Here is a 15,014-nt window from a genome sequence, read left to right as displayed (position 1 = left end):
TGTGAGTTTTGACTGGGTAAAAATAGAATAAGGCCCCCATCTATCTGTAGGCACATTAAAGAAGTCCTATATCAGAAACCTTTTTAAAGATATCACCTCAAAGCCCAAAAGATATTTGATTAATGGATTTATTTTTAAAACACATTTTAATAAGGCTCTGTTTTAGTTCGGTGAAGACCAAATCTTTTCTTTGAAAAACTTTGTTCCCTGAATTTATAAACAATTAATTAAATGTTAAACTTGTATTTATCTATTAATAGTAAACAGCCATAACCCTGGCAAGGCCAGCATGAACAGATAAAAGCTACAACATTTCAGCTGGCCACAGATGGGGAGGAAAAGGTCGTCTTCTGGGGACATTGTACATTTCTCATGGAGGACTAAAACTTCTAGGCCTGGACAGTAGGAGGCACTTACAAACTATTCAAGAGGCTGCCCACTTCTGAGGTTAAGCACCATAGTGGGGGACTTCCTGCAGTTCCCCTACTTCAACGATTGCTCTTCTTCACCTCCTCGAGCTATGGGGAACCTAAATGTGACTTGGTCTGATCTCCCCGCAGCACCTTTTCTCCTCTTATCTAAGAAGATAAGAACGGCCATACTGGGTCAGACCATCTAGCATAGTATCCTGTCTTCCATCTAGCATAGTATCCTGTCTTCCAACAGCGGCCAGTGCCAGATGCTTCTAGCAGTTGGAAGTTTAGGGATATGCAGAGCGTGGGGTTGTGTCCCTAATCATCTTAACTAATAGTCATTGGTAAACCTATCTTGCATGAATTTATCTAATTCTTTTTTTAACCCAGTTATACTTTTGGCCTGGACAGCATCCCATGGCAAGGAGTTCCACAGGTTAACTGTGCACTGTGTGAAGAAATACTTCCTTTTGCTTCTTTTAAACCTGCTGCCTATTAATTAATTTCATTGGGTGATGTCTGATTCTTGTGCTATGTGAAGAGGTAAATAACACTTCCCTCTTCACTTTCTCTACTCCATTCATGATTTAATAGACCTGTCTCATAGCCCCCCCACTTAGTCATCTCTTTTCTAAGGTGAACAGTCTCAGTCTTTTTAATCTCTCCGTGGATGAAAGCCATTCCATCCCCCTAATCATTTTTGTTGCCCTCCTCTGCACCTTTTCCAAGTCTAATATATCTTTTTTGAGAGGGGGTGACCAGAACTGCACACAGTATTCAAGGTGTGGGAGTACAATGGATTTATATAGCAACATTATGATATTTTCTGTTCTTTAATCGATCCCTTTCCTACTCATTCCTAACAGTCTGTTCACTTTTTTGATTGCTGCTGCACATTGAATGTGTTTTTCAGAGAACTATCCACAATGATGCCAAGATCTCTTTCTTGAGTGGTAACTGCTAATTTTAGACCCCCTCCTTTTGTATGTATAGTTGAGATTGTTTTTTCTAATGTACATTACTTTGCACTTATCAACACTGAATTTTATCTATCATTTTGTCACCCAGACACCCAGGATTGGGTACCTCAAGCAGGACTGACCCATGTACAAACCAAACCCCTATGAGTCAGCCTCTTCCTTTGGTCAACTTGTATGTGACTATATACAGTATATTTATTATGTCAATCTTTCATTTTTATAAAAACATTTTCAACTTTTTTCAAAAGACAAAAAAGTCTTTTTTTACAAACATTGCATTGAAAGTTTGACATCAATACACACATTTTGACAGTTTTGCCTGGTTTAGTAAATGTTGGGTGGCTTTGTCAGATTTCATTGTTTATACTTATATGGGGCAATAATAATTTCTAGGACTATATGGTACAGCAAAACACAATGTGCTAAGCATACAAAAGGACAGCTACCTGAGCCCTGCTACTTTTCTGAGGAAAATAGTAGGCATGTGTATAAAAAGCAAGGTGGTTTTAGTTCAAACTTTTCTGAATCAAAATGATTCTGTTGCAAATTAGCTACAAAAGATTGATACTCTAATACATTTCAGAAAACTATGTACTGTGTATACTTTGCATAAAGATATTGTATTAGACACCGAGCTGGGTGAATCCTTCAAAATGAATATATTGTTTAATTAATTCTGCCTCCCTTTCTGTTTGTGAATTATCAGCAAAGAGCTGATAGTTTTTTTCCCTCGAATTATACATTATTGAAAATTATTCTCCAAATAATTTAAGCAAATAATTCAAGAGCAATTCCCAGAAAGCGTTCAACATAAGAAATTTGAGCTGTGTGGATTAGTATTGATTGGACACACAGGTCACGTGATATGTTTCTGCTGCCTGATTGGATAAATGTATTTCCTAGGAATAGGTTTCCATGCCAATTCCATGTTTCAGAATTCCAAAATCACTTTCCATAAGTATTCTCTAGTAATCTTTTAAAATGTTGCTGTTTCTACTAACATTCCTGCCGCTAAATTCATTCCACAGAATATTCACATGAAGGAAACATAAGAGTACAAATATATTCAAAGCATATAGGCATAAAAATTAGCTTGAAAATTCAAATGAATATCAATGCAATTTGTTTACTCTATTTGTTCAACTCTGTTAGCAAACTTCTTTTCAGTGTATATAACCCTGAGGCTTGTACAGTTCTGGCTCTAAGAAGGCTGTCTACAAAACAGTACACAGTGGTAGCAACTTCCCTTTTAGTGCTTTAAAAATAAATAAAAAGTAACTGATAAAGAATTTGACTTTAAAGGGGATTTATACATGATAAAGAGAGGAGTCATAACCAGACCACATAGCCAAACCCCTTAATTTCAGGAGGGTTCAGGTTGGATATGAACTATTCTCTGTGGCTTTTGTTCCAGACCAGATACAAAACTAGAAGGGTTTGTATTCTGGTTCTGGCTTGAACGCAGTTAAAATACCATAAAAATAGGCAGTCTCATGAGATTTTAGTCCAAGATGGCAGAAATCTCATGAGAACAACTGATGCCACAAGCCATTGCTTTCAGCAAAAATCTCACTAAAACAGCACTAAAACCCCATCCCTCATCCTGACTTGGCATCAGACCTGAATGCCTTTCCCTAACCTATTCTAGATCAGAATGTAAGACTGCCTTTTCAGATCGTGTTTAGTTAAGACATATGTATGATTGATTCCTTAGTGGGGGTAAGGCAAGGGTGGGCTGAGGATTTGTTTGCTTTTGAGGAGAGGAGGTTGGCACATTTACACTATTATGATATCTTTAGTTGTGGGGGTTTTTTTAAAAAAAAAATAGGTATTACAGCTTAAGTATTTGAATGCAAATTTCCTCAGGCCAAAATTCCTAGCTCCATGGGAAAGCCGGAGGGTCCTAAATTGAGAGTACAGTGCCCTCTAGTGGCTGAGAGGAGTTCCCCTGCTCCCTTAACAGTGATACCTTCAGGGGAAAACATATTAGAACAAGTTTCACTAACTGAATAAAGGCAGCTGTCTCAAAATCTTGGAGCCTTTATAGCAATTAATACATCATAAAGTAAGATTTATTTTTAATTTACAAAAGAAAAAAAACAAGAACCAACAACTACTCCCTTTTACAAGATGATGAACAGATTTTGTCTGTGGAAAATCCTTAGCCTGATTTTCTATCTCTTTTTTTTTTTTCCCTCTTCGTGTTTGATGTGTACCATACTAGGAACAGAAGGCTCTCACAGCCTTGCCAAGCTTCTTTTCATAGTAGGACCTTAAATGCATACAAGAAGAATATGTATATATAGATATACATAGATATATACACATACTCAGAGAGAGAGAGATCAGGATTGACATTTTTGATATAGGAGAAAAGTCAGCAGGCCAAAACATTAAAATAAAAATTAGGAATTTATTTTGTCAGTAGGAGCATGCACCCCTACTGGGGGAGGAGGGGAGCAGGAGGAAGAGTTCTAGGGGTTAATCCATCTAAAAATGGATTAATTTTAAATATGGAAACAAAATTATGTAGCAAAGGTAGGTTTTGTTTAATCAAGCAATGATATTCTGTATGGAGAAGGCAGAGGGAGACTCATTTACATGAAGTCTCAAATGCCAATCAGCAGTTCGTTGCAGGCATTCACAGAACTCAGAAAAAACACTGTCTTTTCAATTGCCCTGAAACTCTTTCTGAATAATTTAGTTGGGGGCAGCAACCAGATTTGTGACCTTTGGTTGTGTGTGGTAACACATAGATCATTTCTCTGTCAGATCCCCAAATTGTCATCATATCCTTTCATTCAAAATGTGAACTTGCCGTGATTTACATATTTGGTAAGCTTCCTAAGGCTAGAAAGTAGTTGTAAATAAATGCAGCCTTCATGAATAGTTTAAACGTGTGCCGTCATACAGAGGAAACTGAGGGATTGCATAATGCTCCCAACTCATCTGTTCACATCCAGCCCTGGCTGGAAGAAACTGAATATTACCAGCCTCTGATAACTGTTTGGTGGCCGATATGGAATAAGATAGGGGCCAGGTCACAAAACAGCCAACACACCTTGTCTTTCCTTCTGAGATTGCCACATAGTACAAAGACTGAATGAGCCTAGAGATTGAAATGCCTGGTTCTAACGGAGAGGCTCCTTCTCGGGGCAGTGAGGGAAAGCTTGTGCTAGCATTGTCCATTCTTTACCTGGTGTGTAGATGGAGGACTTCAGTCCCCAAGCTTTTCAATGAACTGAGCTTCTTTCTTTCATAAGCACTACTGTCAGCTAAAATTCTAGAAAAGGAAAAATACAAGGAAGTGATGCTATCTTATATATTCCATTGCAGAACACAGTTTTTAAGCATTTTGTGAAATTGCTCTATGTTACATGACATACAAAAAATTACATTCAAAGAACATTATTAAGGTTGCAAAGTCAAGCACTCAGAAGTTAGGAAATGCCAGAATTCAGGTTGCCTGTGCAGCATCAATACTGCCCCCTTGTGCACATGCATTATGATACATAATCATAAATTAAACACTACATTACTTTTTCCACAGGATGAACCAACGTTATATAGTAAAGGAGGCTGTTGTCTGTAGGACCCCTACCCCATTTGCTGGGGAAGTTGGAAGGTGTGTAGTAAATGAGGCAGTGGTTAGCAAGAAGAGAGATAATAGTCTCGTGGTTAAGGCAGTTAAATGCGCTCCTAGAGAACTGGATTCTAACAATATCTCTGTCACAGAGCTCCTATGTTAGTTACACCAGACTTTTCACAGCTGGTCACTCATGTGTTCCTTATTTTATGGGTGTCTGATACACTGATACACTGCAGTATGATTTGCAGAAGTGCTGAGCACTCACAGCTGAAGTCAGTGGGCACTGCACTCTCTGGGATAATTCAGTGATTGTAACAAACCCTCAACATTTCCCCTCCTGGACTTGTTTAGTTAGCACATTGATCCACATGCATTCAAGATCCTGTGTCTCTGAATTACTAATAACTTTAAAACAGGTAATGGTGTCTTTAACGTAGCATACCATCCCTCACCTGGTTTACCCACTCCATCCTTCTTAACCTGGTTAGAACCAGTGATTTTAACTTTCCAGTCATGCAGATCATACCACCAGGTTTTAGTAATGCCAATTAAATCAAATTCCCTCTCATCAAGGAGATTCTCTAATCCGTTTTGCTTATTACCCAGACTCCTAGCACTGGTGTATAAAACATGCCATTTCGTTTCTTCACCTTCTTTGCCACCTCTGTTCAATATATTCACAACACCTTGACTTAGAACTACATTTGCTCCCTTAATTCCCTCCCCTTGCATTGTTAGTTGAATGGCCTCCTGATTGTTCCACTAGTCTCCAACATATAACATTAGCCCTCCCATAGGTGAGATTCCCCCATCCTATTTAGGGGGGAGGGATAGCTCAGTGGTTTGAGCATTGGCCTGCTAAACCCTGGGTTGTAAGTTCAATCCTTGAGGGGGCCATTTAGGGATCTGGGGCAAAAATTGGGGTTTGGTCCTGCTTTGAGCAGGGGATTGGACTAGATGACCTCCTGAGGTCCCTTCCAAGCCTGATATTCTATGATTGAGACAGCCCCCTCTCCCACTGAAATGTGTCACTGCAGCCTTGAAGCTATCGTAGCGACTATGGTGCAACTCCTCTCCACTTCCTGGCTTGTGATAGAGGAACTTGTAGCAAGGAGGCCTGGCCTCCCTCAGAGATAGACCCGAAGAGCCCACAACCCTCCCCTTGGGTTGTAGAGCCAGGAAAGCCACACTGGAAGCTGAGGGGTGGGACAGGAAGCAGAAGTTTGGGGACCATTGTCCTAGGCTGTGGTAAAAGCCATCAAGGGAGCCTGGCCAGCTTCGGGGAGCCCACATCCCACCACCTATCCTGGGTGGGGAACCAGGGTGCCAGTGAGCGAGTCCCTGGCTCATGTCCCTGCCCCCCAGGGTGCACCACCCATTACAGATGGACAGTTCAGGGCTCCCCACAGTGGCCCAGACTCTCTGGGCAGCTCTCACCACGGTCCTGGCTTCTGGAGGTGGTGAGAGCAGGAGGTGTGGCCTTGGGGGAAGGGGAGGAGCAGGGGGCCGGGCACCATCTTGGAGAGGGGAATGTGGGAGGCCCCGGTGTTCTTTGTACCCAGGGCCCCAGTAAATCTTAATCCACCTCTGCACATGACTAGAAAGAAAACCAAGCTGCCTGTGATAAGCAGGGAGGGATACCGAGTGCACAGGGGATATAGACTCCATGCTCTCAGTTCAGGTGCCTGGATCCAGCACAGTCTGCAGCAGCCCAAAGCTGCAGTTGCAAATAAAGTCCTGCTCAACCCTGGGCTGGAGCATGCCCAGTGCAGATCTAATCTTCCGGGAGTTTAGCTGCTAAAATTTAAACTTCTACTGAGCATGTGCAAACTGCATTTATTTTGTTCCACAGCTTATAACTTGGCCACATTTAACTGGGTTTTCATCTGAAGGGCACTAAGCATGGGGGGGCACTAGAGCTTTTTCAAAGAAAACATTGTGTGAATTTTTTAACATGGGTGAAATATATTTTCCGTTGTCTCGTTCTTGGAATCAAATGATCCATTTTGGCTGAAATTTTCCAAAAAAAATCAGCCTGAAGTAAACACCTGGCATGGAAAAATTTCTGCCCAAAAAAGTCTGAGAAAATATAAGCAGCTGAACACAGGGTCTTATAATGGCAATGTTGGGCATCCTTCATGGCAATGCCAGCAGTCCTGCCTATAATTAGTATTCTATTTTAGATTGTGGTAGCACACTAAATGTGCTAGACACAGAGGGAGAGTGTGGCTTGTGTCATCGTATCACACTGCGAGAAAGCTATATTCATATATTGCTGGGTATGAACTATTATGTGATCAAGCACTTTTTTGTTTGTTTTTAAGCACAGTAGGTAAAATTTTCAGAAGTGCTTAAGTGGCTAGGAGCCTATGCCCCATTTTCAAAGGTGACTCTGGCACTTAGTCCCATTAAATGAGACTTAGGCTATGTCTACACTTATAGAGTTTTTGCACTCTAAGTTTCATCGGTGATAGGGAACCGGTGAAAGTAAAGCTTTGGTTTGCGTTCTCACTCAGTTCCTCAGGCGTCAGAGAGTGTTTACACTACCAGCACTTCCACCACCGATGAGAGCAGCGCTGTAGGGCAGCTATCCCACGGTGCAGCTCTCTAGGTCTTGTGGGAAGGGCGGGGGGGGTGAGCGGAAGGCATTCTGGGTCGCTGCTCAGTGCTGCATGCTGCCCTGCTTCATGTCTCTCGAGCCCCATTATTTCCTGGTTTCTTCATGGCATTTTTTTTAAAACCTCCTGCTTTCTCCGCCACATCTACAAACAAAGGGAAAGGGAGCTTCAAACTTCCTGGGGCTTATAGGCGGAGAGGTGGATGTCCATGCATCAGAGCAACAGAGATGCTGGCCAGAGTGGTTGCTTTTGGAACTGTGGGATATCCTCCAGAGGCCAAAGGGTGTTTACACTGCTAGAACGTGTCTTCACTTTCACAGCAGCGCAAAAAGAACAGCAGTAAGAGCTGTACGCCTCTCGTGAAGGTGGTTTTCTTTTTGCAGTGAAACTTCTGAATTTCACCGCAAAAAGTCATTATCAAGTGCAGACGCTTCCGCCATTTTAGCGCAAAAAAGGGACTCTTTGCGCTTTAAATGGTAAGTGTAGACATACCTTTAGCCTAGCCCAGCAGGACTAGAGCGGCCATTGGGAGAAAGGCAATGGTAACCAGTGGGCTGTGAGGAGCACATCTACCAGCAAGAGACAGCAAGAGAGAGTGGAAGGAAGCTCCAGGCTTTGTACTCCACTTTTGGGGGCCAGTGTAGGCATAAGGCTAAGCACTGCCGAGGTGTGAAGTAGCTCATTTATTGCAATATAATGTTCTCAGCTGAATGGGGACACCCCATAGAGATAGATACAGCCTGAAACAATACCTCTGAGAGGTGCTGACTGACCCATTCATCTCAGCGGGTGTTCTCCTCTCCCCTCTCTCAAAGTCTAGCTCAGCCTTCTTGTGGATTTCAAGATAATCCTTCATGTGGGTTTCAGAATGTTTTGATTATTAAAATCAACTCCTGGGGGGATGGAATCTGACGAACCCTTGGATGAAATGACCCCAATTTGCACCACTAACTTTACCCCAAGCACTAATGTGGCACAGCAATATTATAGTGGAGGGTAGCACTATCATTTTCATTTTAACAGGGGTGAAAACAGTTTATGGACATTCTATCTTTTGTGGGAGTGTCATTTTTAAATGTTTATTGTAGTTTGTGCACGCCTTGATTTCTCCATAGCAATTTGTGGGGGGACTATCATTTGAGGTTTCCTGTGACTTTTTTAAAGGGCTGTGTGGCTAAAAAAATGTCTAGAGTCTGTTTCCTTTCAGACCACTTTTTCACAGAAACTACAGCACTTTGAAGGATAAAACTCTTAGGTGTGAACCCTTGGCTTGTGCAGATCAGATGAATTGTGTAGAGCATTTAAATTGGTTTTCAGTGCTTATTTTTCATGATAAACATAAGTCACTGTTTTGACTGACGATAGCATCCTGGTGCTGTATTAGGCAATGTTGACCTTACATCAATCCTTAGCATAAGACTCTCTTATGTGTGACAGGTTTCAGAGTGGTAACCATGTTAGTCTGTATCAGCAAAAACAACAAGGAGTCCTTGTGGCACCTTGGAGACTAACAAATTTATTTTGGCATAAGCTTTTGTGGGCTAGAACCCACTTCATCTGATGCATGGAGTGGAAAATACAGGAGCAGGTATAAATACATCACACCTTCTTGTCAACTGTCTGAAATGGGCTACTCTCATTACCACTTCAAAAGTTATTTTTTCTCCCTTGGTATCCTGCTATCAATTGAATTGTCTCGTTAGACTGACCTCACACTTGGTAAGGCAACTCACATCTTTTCATGTATTTATACCTGCTCCTGTATTTTCCACTCCATCCATCTGATGAAGTGGGTTCTAGCCCACGAAAGCTTATGCCCTGTCATAAATATAAAGGGAAGGGTAACCACCTTTCTGTATACAGTGCTATAAAATCCCTCCTGGCCAGAGGCAAAACCCTTTCACCTGTAAAGGGTTAAGAAGCTAAGGAAACCTCACTGGCACCTGACCCAAAGTGACCAATGAGGGGACAAGATACTTTCAAATCTGGAGTGGGGGGACAAAGTGTTCTGTCTGTCTGTGTGATGCTTTTGCTGGGAACAGATCAGAAATGCAGCCTTCCAACTCCTGTTAAGTTAGTAAGTAATCTAGCTAGAAAATGCGTTAGATTTTATTTTGTTTAATGGTTGGTAAAATAAGCTGTGCTGGATGGAATGTATATTCCTATTTTTGTGTCTTTTTGTCACTTAAGGTTTTGCCTAGAGGGATTCTCTATGTTTTGAATCTGATTACCCTGTAAGGTATTTACCATCCTGATTTTACAGAGGTGATTCTTTTACCTTTTCTTGAATTTAAATTCTTCTTTTAAGAACCTGATTGATTTTGCATAGTTCTTAAGATCCAAGGGTTTGGGTCTGTGTTCACCTATGCAAATTGGTGAGGATTTTTATCAAGCCTTCCCCAGGAAAGGGGGTGTAGGGTTTGGGTGACTATTTTGGGGGAAGACATCTCCAAGTGGTCTCTTTCCCTGTTCTTTGTTTAAAACGCTTGGTGGTGACAGCATACTGTTCAAGGACAAACAAAGTTTGTACCTTGGGGAAGTTTTTAACCTAAGCTGGTAAGGATAAGCTTAGGGGGTCTTTCATGCAGGTCCCCACATCTGTACCATAGAGTTCAGAGTGGGGAAGGAACCTTGACATGCCCAAATAAATTTGTTAGTCTCTAAGGTGCCACAAGGACTCCTCGGTGTTTTTTTCTCTTATGTGTGTGTTTCCTGATGCTCATCAACCTTTTTGAGCATGCTGGCATCCATGAAAGTCACAGTTACTTGCTTTTCTGTGATCATGCTCAGTCCCGTTGTTCAGGAAATGGGTGAAGAGAATGTAGCATGATTAGCATTATGCTGCTGTCTCTCATCTTCCTAGATATTAAACCTTGGTTTAAACCAGAGACCAGAATTAGACCTATGTGGGGGCAGATTATCCCACATCTGCCTATTGCGGGGTTCCTATACCTTCTTCCGAAGAGTCTGGTGCTGGCCACTGTCTGTAGCAAGATATTTGTGCTTGGAAACATTAGATTTTTATGGGTAAATGTTGATTTCACCATATACACACAAACTGACAAAAACTTATTTCCATTTATAGTCATCAAAATCTACAGATAGGCAAAGTAAGAAAAAAGATGCTCAAGAACTTATTAGAGTTTGATTTAAAGATATTTACTTTGTATATTTTGACATGTGATGTTGACAGTTTGTGTTTTTTAACAGTTATAAAGTTTTAACTTCTTGCATCTCAACACCTACTGTCACTAAATTGTCTGATCCTCCCCATAACTTTGTGCAACTGTAGAAATTTAAATCGAGAAAAAATAAACATCAATACTATCCATCAAACTTATTTAAAAAAGAATTCTGTCCAGCCTAACGATATTAGACTAGATGGACCTTGGATCTGTTACAGTACGGCAATTCCTCTGTTCCTTTCATTTTACCTCTATTAATTAATGCTGTTTTCCCTGACACTACTTCTAAAGAAGGCTTATCTACATGAGGAAATTTACTGGCGTAATTATACCCCTATAGTTGTACCATTATAACTGCCCATAAGGACACTCTGATTCCAGAATAAGAGTGCCTTTTTCCAACTTTTAGCTTATTATGCTTCCATTGTGACATAAACTGAACTGGAAAAGGGCACTCTTATTCTGGAATAGGAGTGTCTACACAGGGAGTTATACTCTCAAGAGACAAGACGTGGGTATCTTCAATCCCTTGGATCCCTCTCCTCTTCTAAGAGATTTAAGGTCAGTGGATCCAGCAGGGACTCTGCAATAAAGAATGCAGTAGAATTTTCAAGATTTCCCTATGGAGACAAGCCCTAAGTAAGCATGAAGATTTTAGATTCCTTTGAACTACCAGCTCTTAAACCAGAAGTATTGCTTTTGGGGCAAAACTTCCAGAAGGAGCACTGCAGAATGCAGGTAGAGAGCACAGCACACATTCTCAGAAAACTGACAAGGGCAACACCTGAACTCACCAGACATTGCTGCAGCTTGGGTTCACTAGCCACCACATTGCCTTGAGCCACCCACTTACTCTAACAGCAAGCTACAAGTATTCTACCAGAGACTGGGGCAGGGGTTGGGGGGGAGCTCAGGACTTCTATTTTGCAGAGGGGTGGTGGGATAGAAGCTTCTGTCCAGCAAGGAGGGGCGTTTTGGGGTTTCAACCCCACTGGTTGTGCCTGCTGGGGCTCGGGGCTTCAGCAGGAGTGGGGCTAGATCCATCCTCTTTGGAACCCCCTTTCAGATAGTTGAAAGCAGCTATCAAATTCCCCCTCATTCTTCTCTTCTGCAGACTAAATAATCCCAGTTCCCTCAGCCTCGCCTCATAAATCATGTGCTCCAGCCCCTAATCATTTTTGTTGCCCTCCGCTGGACTCTTTCCAATTTTTCCACATCCTTCTTGTAGTGTGGGGCCCAAAACTGGACACAGTACTCCAGATGAGGCCTCACCAATGCTGAATAGAGGGGAATGATCATGTCCCTCGATCTGCTGGCAATGCTCCTACTTATACAGCCCAAAATGTCATTAGCCTTCTTGACAACAAGGGCACATTGTTGACTCATATCCAGCTTCTTGTCCACCATAACCCCTAGGTACTTTTCTGTGGAACTGCTGCCTAGCCACTCAGTCCTTAGTCTGTAGCAGTGCATGGGATTCTTCCTTCCTAAGTGCAGGACTCTGCACTTGTCCTTGTTGAACCTCATCAGATTTCTTTTGGCCCAATCCTCTAATTTGTCTAGGGCCCTCTGTATCCTATCCCTACCCTCCAGCGTATCTACCTCTCCTCCCAGTTTAGTGTCATCTGCAAACTTGCTGAGGGTGCAATCTACACCATCCTCCAGATCATTAATGAAGATATTGAACAAAACCTGCCGCAGGACCAACTTTTAGGGCACTCCACTTGATACCGGCTGCCAACTAGACGTGGAGCCATTGATCACTACTCGTTAAGCCCAACAATCTAGCCAGCTTTCTATCCACTTTATAGTCCATTCATCCAGCCCATACTTCTTTAACCTGCTGGCAAGAATACTGTGGGAGACCATGTCAAAAGCTTTGCTAAAGTCAAGGAATAACACGACCAGTGCTTTCCCCTCATCCACACAGCCAGTTATCTCGTCATAGAAGGCAATTAGATTAGTCAGGCATGACTTGCCCTTGGTGAATCCATGCTGACTGTTCCTGATCACTTTCCTCTCCTCTAAGTGCTTCAGAATTGATTCCTTGAGGACCTGCTCCATGATTTTTCCAGGGACTGAGGTGAGGCTGACTGGCCTGTAGTTCCCAGGATCCTCCTTCTTCTCTTTTTTAAAGATGGACACTACATTAGCCTTTTTCCAGTCGTCCGGGACCTCCCCCAATCGCCATGAGTTTTCAAAGATAATGGCCAATGGAATATTCACTGCCTCCCAGGTTCCCATCCACATCCGCCAACTCCTTTAGCACTCTCGGATGCAGCGCATCCAGCCCCATGGACTTGTGCTCGTCCAGCTTTTCTAAATAGTCCTGAACCACTTCTTTCTCCACAGAGGGCTGGTCACCTCCTCCCCATGCTGTGCTGCCCAGTGCAGTAGTTTGGGAGCTGACCTTGTTCGTGAAGACAGAGGCAAAAAAAGCATTGAGTACATTAGCTTTTTCCACATCCTCTGTCACTAGGTTGCCTCCCTCATTCAGTAAGGGGCCCACACTTTTCTTGACTTTCTTCTTGTTGTTAACATACCTGAAGAAACCCTTCTTGTTACTCTTAACATCTCTTGCTAGCTGCAGGTGTGATTTGGCCTTCCTGATTTCACTCCTGCATGCCCGGGCAATATTTTTATACTCTTCCCTGGTCATTTGTCCAATCTTCCACTTCTTGTAAGCTTCTTTTTTGAGTTTAAGATCAGCAAGGATTTCACTGTTAAGCCAAGCTGGTCGCCTGCCATATTTACTATTCTTTCTACACATCAGGATGGTTTGTCCCTGTAACCTCAATAAGGATTCTTTAAAATACAGCCAGCTCTCCTGGACTCCTTTCCCCGCCATGTTATTCTCCCAGGGGATCCTGCCCATTAGTTCCCTGAGATTGTCAAAGTCTGCTTTTCTGAAGTCCAGGGTCCGTATTCTGCTGCTCTCCTTTCTTCCCTGTGTCGGGATCCTGAACTTGACCATCTCATGGTCACTGCCTCCCAGGATCCCATCCACTTTTGCTTCCCCTGCTAATTCTTCCCAGTTTGTGAGCAGCAGATCAAGAAGAGCTCTGCCCCTAGTTGGTTCCTCCAGCACTTGGACCAGGAAATTGTCCCCTACACTTTCCAAAAACTTCCTGGATTGTCTGTGCACCGCTGTATTGCTCTCCCAGCAGATATCAGGGTGATTGAAGTCTCCCATGAGAACCAGGGCCTGCGATCTAGTAACTTCCGTTAGTTGCCAGAAGAAAGCCTCGTCCACCTCATCCCTCTGGTCTGGTGGTCTATAGCAGATCCCACCACGACATCGCCCTTGTTGCTCACACTTCTAAACTTTCACTCCCTTGCATTCCTCTCCTGTTCTAAGATATTTAGGGTTAATGGATCCAGCAGGGACTCAGCAATAAAGAATGCAGTGGAATTTTCCAGCACCAGGGTAGAGGTTCCTTCTCCCCCGTACAAAAGGAGAACTCTCCATTCCCAGTTCAAAGGGTCTGGTCACCTTCCCTGTCAAGGCTGTCTTCCTTGGTCTGGCTATGATTCACTCACTCTCAGTTCCAGAGGTGATACAAACAGAAGGCTCTATCAACTTCCCCTCATACTTATTCCCTGTCTTTGTTTGGCCAAGCAGAAGGTCATCTCCAGTCATGTGGTTCCCAGATTTCGTGAAGTTGGTCAATCTGCCATTCAGAATGGAGTCTGAGACTCATTCCAGAGAATTAAGTTCCACTCACCACAGACTAAGCCTCCCATTCCACGTTCAGTACCATGTACTTTGGAACATCTTCTCCTTTGGGTTTTCAGGCCTCACCCTCCTGGCCTTCTGTACAGGACCCATTTGCTTCATCTTACCCTTATTATGGAAGCTATCGTCCATGGGCCATTTGGCCTTCCTATGCACTTCAGTAATGGGGCCAACAACCTAGGGAGCTGGATGGAAGTGGAAATCATGTTTACAGCTCCTCCCACTGTCCTATAATGATACCCGTAAAATCAGCAACCATTAATAAAATGGGCTTAGATTTCAGAGTAGCAGCCGTGTTAATCTGTATTCGCAAAAAGAAAAGGAGTACTTGTGGCACCTTAGAGACTAACCAATTTATTTGACATAAGCTTTCGTGAGCTATAGCTCACTTCATCGGATGCATTCAGTGGAAAATACAGTGAGGACATTTATATACACATAGAACATGAAAAAAATGGGTGTTTATCATGCACACTGTAAGGAGAGTGATCAC

The 15,014-nt window shown here is 42.6% G+C and overlaps 1 long non-coding RNA gene across 2 annotated transcripts; it reads right to left on the bottom strand.

Moving 5' to 3' along the window:
- Positions 1 to 1,612: 1,612 nt before the first annotated feature.
- LOC122462259 lies at positions 1,613 to 5,490 on the bottom strand. Of its 2 annotated transcripts, none has more exons than XR_006284722.1 (3): positions 5,435 to 5,490; positions 4,590 to 4,676; positions 1,613 to 2,648 (listed from the first exon to the last, which is right to left on the bottom strand). It is a non-coding gene; the product is annotated as an uncharacterized LOC122462259 (long non-coding RNA). The 2 variants fall into 2 exon arrangements; XR_006284724.1 differs by lacking the exon at positions 5,435 to 5,490 and adding an exon at positions 4,995 to 5,241.
- Between the last annotated feature and the right edge of the window lie 9,524 nt (positions 5,491 to 15,014).

Source organism: Chelonia mydas, chromosome 1, assembly GCF_015237465.2.
Source record: "Chelonia mydas isolate rCheMyd1 chromosome 1, rCheMyd1.pri.v2, whole genome shotgun sequence".
In the NCBI taxonomy this organism is placed as follows: domain Eukaryota; kingdom Metazoa; phylum Chordata; order Testudines; family Cheloniidae; genus Chelonia; species Chelonia mydas.
This window is presented reverse-complemented; position numbering and strand designations above follow the sequence as displayed.